The 8,025-nt window shown below is 37.4% G+C and overlaps 1 long non-coding RNA gene across 1 annotated transcript; it reads left to right on the forward strand.

The window, feature by feature from the left end:
• Window positions 1–3,031: 3,031 nt before the first annotated feature.
• LOC145391194 (uncharacterized) lies at window positions 3,032–6,930 on the forward strand. The gene is made up of 2 exons (XR_013895792.1): window positions 3,032–3,217; window positions 5,838–6,930. It is a non-coding gene; the product is annotated as an uncharacterized LOC145391194 (long non-coding RNA).
• Window positions 6,931–8,025: the final 1,095 nt, after the last annotated feature.

Below are 8,025 nucleotides of genomic sequence, written 5' to 3' on the forward strand. Positions count from 1 at the left end.
CCTAGAACATGGCTCAGTACAATAGGGGGGTCACCCCTATACCTCATACCAATTAATCTGGCGAGGCATGTATGGCAACACTGTTCCTGCCGAGATTCTGATTGGCTGGAGGTGTTTGTTCGATTTCGTTGTTGCTTAAACCGATACTCTCTTTATTATCAGACATGATACTGAGTTTGTCGACAGTACAATCGTCAAAAGCAATAAGAAATACGTTATATACTTATCAATAATGAAGTTTTCGTAGGAAGATAGAGATATTGAGTCAACAAAGTATTATAACTGTACAAGTCAAGGTCAGCATTAGAACAATTCCTTTAAATCTCTGACACTCGGTAATATAACAGAAAATTTAGGAAACCTGGTAACTCTAAGCGTTGGTATAAGATACATTTATATTTTAAGATCAGTCTGTACTGTGATAATACAGGATTTAATTATAATGAAATAGTTTTCCTTTAGCCTACTTTGATTTATCGCGATTTTTTCAAACCTCCCTCCCTCAGAACTCGCCTTTTCATTTGAATTTTTTATTATTCAGAGTTCTGGCACGATTTAAGGGTGCGGACTGATCTTAAAATTTAAATGTGTGTTATACCAACACTTAGAGTATGCAGGTTTCCTTACTTTTCTGTTATATTACCGAGTGTAAGAGATTTAAAGGAACTGTTCGAATGCTGACCTTGACTTGGACTGTTACAATACTTTGTTGACTCAATATCTCTATCCTCCTACGAAAACTTCATTGTTGATAAGTATATAACGGATTTCTTATTGCTTTTGACGATTGTATTGTCGACAAGCTCAGTATCACATCTGATAATAGAGTATCGGTTTAAGCAACAACGAAATCGAACAAACACCTCCAGCCAATCAGAATCTCGGCAGGAACAGTGTTGCCATACATGCCTGGCCAGATTAATTGGTATGAGATATGGTTAGCGGTAGGGGGGTCCATGTCAGGTGGGTCAGGCTTAAAGTTTCAAATCGACGGAAAATCACCAATTTTCCCCCTATTTACTCCAAGATTGATGTGTGAAATCTTTGACTAGATATCCTGTTGCGTTTATACGTCAGCACTAAATTGACTGCTGAGACGGGTTCGCTTTGCCTTGGCACCAAATTTTGTTCTTTAAGACGTGAAGATGATCCAGCAAGTAGTTTCCAAGATACAGCTATTTACAGACTAGTTTCCTTATATGGATATAGCTGGTAAAATACTTACAAAGTGGCAATTTCATAAATAAGGACATAAACCAGAACTTATACTCAATCATTCTGTAGGATATGAAGAAAATCCAGCAAGAAGTTTCCAAAATATAACAGCAGAAAGCGCTCAGAGAGCGCATACCTCCGTATTAGTGGTTTAGGATCAGGATCCGCCCATTTATTTATTCTTTTTTTTTTTTTTTTTTTTTTTTTTTTTGGTCCATGGCCCATCATTCCAAAGAATTCCATTGAAATTCATTACGAACTTTTGGAGATAATGTGCAGGATAATCCGGATCCAGATCAGCCCCCAAACTTAATCATTCTTCCTTGGCCCATGGCCCACCCTTGCACAAAATGTAATCAAAATCCGCTCATAACTTCTTGAGTAATCCTGCTGACAGACAGACAGACAAACCAACCAACATGGGGTAAAACATAACCTCCTTGGCGGAGGTAACAAGACAGATTTTTCCTTACATGTCATGGCTCGTGAAATACAGACAATATGGCAATTTTACCTATACGGGCATCAACTACGACACATACTTTATCTTTCTGTGTGAAGGGAAGCCAAAAGACCTGGTAGTGTACGGTATACAGGCTCGCACGGTATGACGGACGGATAGGGGCGATTCCTATATCCCTACCACATGGAGTAATGGTGGGGATAATAATAGTGATAGTGATAATGATAATATTGATAACAGTAGTAGTAGTAGTAGTAGCAGTAGTAGTAGTAGTAATAATAATAATAATAATAATAATGATAATAGCAATAATAATAATAATAAATACAATAATAATAATCATAATAGTAATAATAGTAATAGAAAAGTGAAGAAATACCGCGAAAGAATCATATATAAGATCAATGACACTGACAAAAAGTGTGTGTGTGTGTGTGTGTAAATGCTATGAAAACAAGCAATATTATACATACGGCAACGTATATTATTTTTCTTAGGGTCATAGTAGGTTCCTAACAGCTATTCTTTAACGATTTATCATTATCTTTATCATTATTATTGTTATTATTATTATTATTATTATTATTATTGTTATTATTATTTTGCATGAAACATCTCTGAACTATTGAGCGTTATTTATATAGCTTAATATTGAAACGGTTTGCACTAATGCAAGAGCATATCAATGTGCAATGATCAGAATAAACCACTGAGGAAAATGTATAACGAAAACTAAGTTTAAAATTCCATATCGACACGCAGTATTTTGCATCTATAAGCCATGATCAGCTATAAGCCACGTGAGGTTGTCGATGTGTGGACAGAATAAATCATTAGTGAAAAGGTACAACAAAATTTCAAAAGGCCCTTAACATCACGGCTCTTAAAAAAACTTCATAAATTACCGTACCTGAACTCAAAGTAGGAAGAACAGCCAGTAAAAAGCAGATCAAAGGCAAAATATCCACTGCAATCATCCCACTCGGAGTCAGAGTCCACACTGAGCTCCAACACCTGCCACAAGTGTGGTAAGGGGGCGGAGCTAGTGACGTCATAATACCTAGCCAATCAGAACACAGCTGGGACTGCCATATACTGTTGTATAGAGAATTATTCTTATTATTTATTCGGTGTTAATAAAAGTATCAGGAAAAGAAAAAGAAAACAAACATTCCTCTTCTTTATTTATTTTTACAAAGTGTTAATCTACCAATACACCTTAAAAAGTCCCTAGGAAAACATTTTCAAAATGTGTTACTATAGAGCTCAATGGAGTGAAGACACCTCTCTTCATAAAAACCTTATAAATACCGGCTGCCATCTATGCGGGACATCAGTCGGAATCTCGCTGAGGGAAAGTAAGAAGTTAAGCATGCGTTTCTTCTGCGTCCTCGCCGTTCTTCTCCTGGCCTCACTCGGGGTTTTGGCGGCAGAGTCAAGAAATGAAGACACTCCACCAGGTCATCAGCAGAGATTCAACATCATAACCCCTCCCTGTAGAGGGTGCTATGTTGATGACGGAAAGGGTGGTTGCGTATTGTAAGTTATTTTCTTATTTATTTTTTTGGGTTATTTATTTGAGTTTTATTATAAGATTATTTATCGTTTTATTTTCAGTGAAACAGCTAACAAACTATTCACTACCATACTATACTCACCTTAACTTGGCCTAAAATTGACATCTCGCCACTTTGAATGCTGAACTGTAAGGATGGATTAAAACTAGAATATGATGCTAGTCACGAGGAAGTGCTATGCAAAGGATGTAGAGTTGTAACTTTTTTCTTTATTTTTGGTCACTGCTATTTGAAGTAAGTCGCAAAAGGACGAAAATCTAAGCCATGTTAAAGTGAAGAAAGTAGTATTAGTAGTAGTAGTAGTAGTAGTAGTAGCAGTTGTTGTCGTTGTTGTTGTTGCTGTAATAGTAGTAGTCAATCAATCATCTTTATTTCGTATTTAACATACATTTGACCAGTAAGAGGGACAACAGCCTAGCATTCTTTTAAATAAAAAACATATCCACTAATTTAGCATTTCAAAAAAAAAAAAACAATCTATTATGTTTCTAAATTATCTTGTTTTACCATACACATAAACCAAATATCTTCATATATATACTGCCTTATACAAGTGTACATGTACCATAATACATATATGTACTGCTTTATACAAGTCTACATATAATACATATTTACATACAGCAGCAACATCACAGCCCATTACCACCCTAGTAATTCAAACCCATATTTCTTTTTATCTGTTCACACATTAACTTGCAATCCTCTTGTTTCTTCGTGATTCTGAATCCAAGCAATCCTTGATTTAATAATATCAGGTTCCATACTCTTATTATTTATATTACATTTTTCACTGAAGTGATTACAAAGCTGGATGAAATGATGGCCAGAGGTAAAAACAGGAATATTCATCCTAAGCAAAACACTCCTAGTGTTAAATAAAGGTTTCACATATCTTGCCTGTGTGAATGCTGCACGATGCCTTAGCGGCAAAAGACCAGCTACCGTGGCCACACTATGATTACTTGTTACTCTTGGTAAAGTATATATTTTCTTTATTGCATTGGCATATGCAACTTCAAATGTTCTTAACAGCGGACCTTTTTGTGTTTAAGTCCCATAATGATAAGCCATAATCAGGGACACAATATTCCTTAAACAAAAACAGTAACGTTTGTGAATTAATGTTCTTGAATTTCCTGTATACAGAATTAAGTTTAGAATAAAAAGAATTTAATCTCATCTCAATTTCACATTTATCTGAAAAAACTGTCATCAGCTATATAACCTAAATATTTATATGTCTTCACTACGTCATATTAATTTATCCAAGGGATACTGTACCCCTCATTTTTTCTTGTATTAAATATCATAACTCTGGATTTATTGCTGTTAATTTTCAGCTCAAGATTATTTACCTCCGTCTCAAATGTTTTACACAGCAACTCAATGTTTTCCTTTGAATCACATAAAGGTATTAGTAGTAGTAGTAGTAGTAGTAGTTGTTGTTGTTGTTGTTGTTGTTGTTGTTGTTGCAGTAGTAGTAGCATTAACAGTAGTAGTAGTAGTAGTAGTAGAAGCAGTAGTAGAAGTAACCATTGTAGTATTCGTAGTAGTGTTCGTAGTTGTGGAAGAAGTAGTAGTAATAGTATTAGTAGCAATAACAATAATAGTAGACGTAGAAGTAGTAGTAGTAGAAGTGGTGGTGGTGGTAGTAGTAGTAGTACTAGTAGTACTACTACTAGTAGTAGTAGTGATAGTAGTAGTAGCCCCAGGTTCATCTCAAAAGTGAACCCAGTGGATTTCAGGCTGAAGTTCCCCTACTACAGTCCATCATCGTCCTTTTGAGGGATGGGGAGGGAGTTGAGGGACGTTTGTACAACCAGGCAGCTCCACCGCCCTGTTACATCAGTGCCACCACATGAAGGCATCCCTCTCACGGAAAAATTCCATCGTCAAATTGAAAATTGTGTATATTATGAAGATGCAACAGTTTGTGCCCCACTTGGACCGTATTGACGTGTGAGAAAAGAAGTGTGTGTGTGTGTGTGTGTGTGTGTGTGTGTGTGTGTGTGTGTGTGTATGGGTGTGTTGCCAGGTGTAAGAGAGAGAGAGAGAGAGAGAGAGAGAGAGAGAGAAGGCCTGGAGGAAAACTAAAGATAGTCTCTCCATGACTTTCTTCTCCCGTTACATGCCCCCCATCCCCCTTGGCAGCTCTATCTCCAAGTTAAAGTGAAAAGAATAGATAGATAAAGATAGTGGAGGTGGAGGGCAATAATTATCTTCATTCTTTTTTTTTATTCTCTTCCTCCTCACCATCATCGTCACCACCACCACCACCATCATCATCGTCGCCATCATCATCATTATCATCATCATCACCACCAACACCATCATCACAATCATAATCATCATCATCGTCGTCATCACGACCAACATTGTTATCATCACATCAATTAACATCATTATCATCATCATCGTCTTTGTTGTCATCGTCGTCACTACCACCATCACCACCACCACCATCTTCATCATTATCATCATCACAACCATTATCATCATCATCATTATCACAACCATTATCATCATCACCATCCTCTTCTTCCTCCTCCTCATCATCATCACAACTACATTTTCCACAGAGATCCATTCTGCGAGGGAGGCGCTAGGCAGGTTGACGCAAGAGACGACATGTCCATCGACTCCCCCAGCCACCGGAACTAGACCTACCCCCACAATGAGACGGTTCAGAACCACGGTATTGACACTCCTAGACTTCAGAGGGAACGAAATGGCGGCAGCTGGAACAAAAATGGCGTCAGCCGGACCACAAGACCTAGAGCTGTTGCCAACGTGAAACTACTACTACTACTACTACTACTACTACTACTATTACCACCACTACCACCACCATCACCACAACCAACACCACCATCACTACTACTACTACCACCAATACCACCACCACCACCATCACCACGACTACTACTACTACTACCATTTTACAGTACGAACTGAATGAAGGAAGTTGAAACACTGCAAAACAGAAGATAATGAAGTGTGTCAGTTCTGAGGACAAGAAGTGTTGGTGGAATTCAGAGACAAGCACTTACCTCCACACACACCTTGTTTCTTACGATAGATAGACAGATAGACGGATAGATGTGGAGGTGGATAGATAGCTGGATGAATGAGTAGATGGATAGATACTTGTAGATATATAGGTGGATGGATGGATAGATACACAAAGAGATGGGTAGATAAATATTGATAGATAAATATGAATATGGATGGATGGATAGATAGAACTTGAATTTGGCTCTTTTGAATTGTTTTCGTGTTTTTTCTTTTTTCTTTTTTTTTGGAGGAATGGTTTGCCGGCTCCTGGCCTTTGGTTCCTTGTTCCTCTCACTATATATATATATATATATATATATATATATCGAAAAACAAAAACAAAATTAGCAGTATATTCGTAGATAGACAAATGGATATATAGATATAGAGATGGACGGTTGAACAGAAAATCGACACACAGGTAGATAAACAGACAGATACATAGATACAGAGGCAGATAGATCAAGATAAACATTAAGTCCATTTACTGTCTTTACTACTAATAATAAAAATAATCATATACCAGGCACCAAAAATAAAAGATATGAGTAGCAAAGTGTCATACATATAAAAAAAAAAAAAAAAATTTATGCATTGCAAAATAAACTTTTTCGAAATTCAGTTTGTTTGATTACCTTTTTGGCCAGGTGATTCCAGGTAACGAAGGTGGCTCCTTAACACCTCCTCCTAAGCGATTTGTTTCGCATATTTCACCACTAGTTTTTCATTGCTATTTATATCGTTTTCATATTTGTATGGTTTGCCTCAGGAATATATATATATATGAGGATATGGAAGTGTAATATCCGCAATAATTTGCTGCTAGAGGAGTGTTGCGGGGCTTGAAGGCCACTGGATGGTGGTGTGTGGGTTTGTGATGTGTAGCGTTCGTTTATACCCTACACATCCCAGGGACGGTTCTATGTCATCGGCCGTCAGACTACATGTAAAAAATAAGATATGTCACCTGCTGAAGTTTGCATCGTTGATTAAAAAGAAAAATAATGTGCCATTTATTGTGAAGCGATGGAGAGTTGATGCAGCCTTGATGTCGTCCCTGATGGACGGGTGTGAGTCGTGGGTTGGGTTTGATATCAAGCCTGTCATCAAATTGTACAACTGGGCGTTAAAACAACTGTTAAGGGTATGAAGGACCACATAAAACATTGTGTTACTCTGAAGTAGGATGCCCGTCACTGCCAGATTTGGTATAAATTCTTCAACAAGATGTGGTCCGAAAGGTCCACTGTGCACGACGATCCTTTGTCACTGACTTTTAAAATTTCTATGGTTAATAATACCTGTACAGGAAAACTAGTGACAGACATAATCAGAAACGAAATTCCGAATAAGGTTTCATTAATCAGGATTGTTCGCAAATCAATTGCCAACTCTAATTCATCAAGGTGTCTAATATATAGTACAAAGAGATGAACCCAAGTTACTCTGTACACATTTACAAAACAAAACACCTAATCAATGAGTTCCACTGAATATCATTCACAAAGTTCTGTGTATCTGGATACAGCCTGCCAGTGGAGACGGGGCGATGGAATAGGCGGGGGCGTGGAAGCCTTGCACTTGAGGAACGATTGTGAGCTTGTGGCCTAGTACAAACAGAAAGGCATGTGGTTGAAGCCTGCCCATTAACAACAGATATAAGACAAAACTATAATAATAAGTCTAAATGATTTGTTCACTGATACTCCTCCC

This window comes from Coenobita brevimanus, chromosome 17 (assembly GCF_032717465.1).
Source record: "Coenobita brevimanus isolate Jiangsu-jjx chromosome 17, ASM3271746v2, whole genome shotgun sequence".
Classification (NCBI taxonomy): domain Eukaryota; kingdom Metazoa; phylum Arthropoda; class Malacostraca; order Decapoda; family Coenobitidae; genus Coenobita; species Coenobita brevimanus.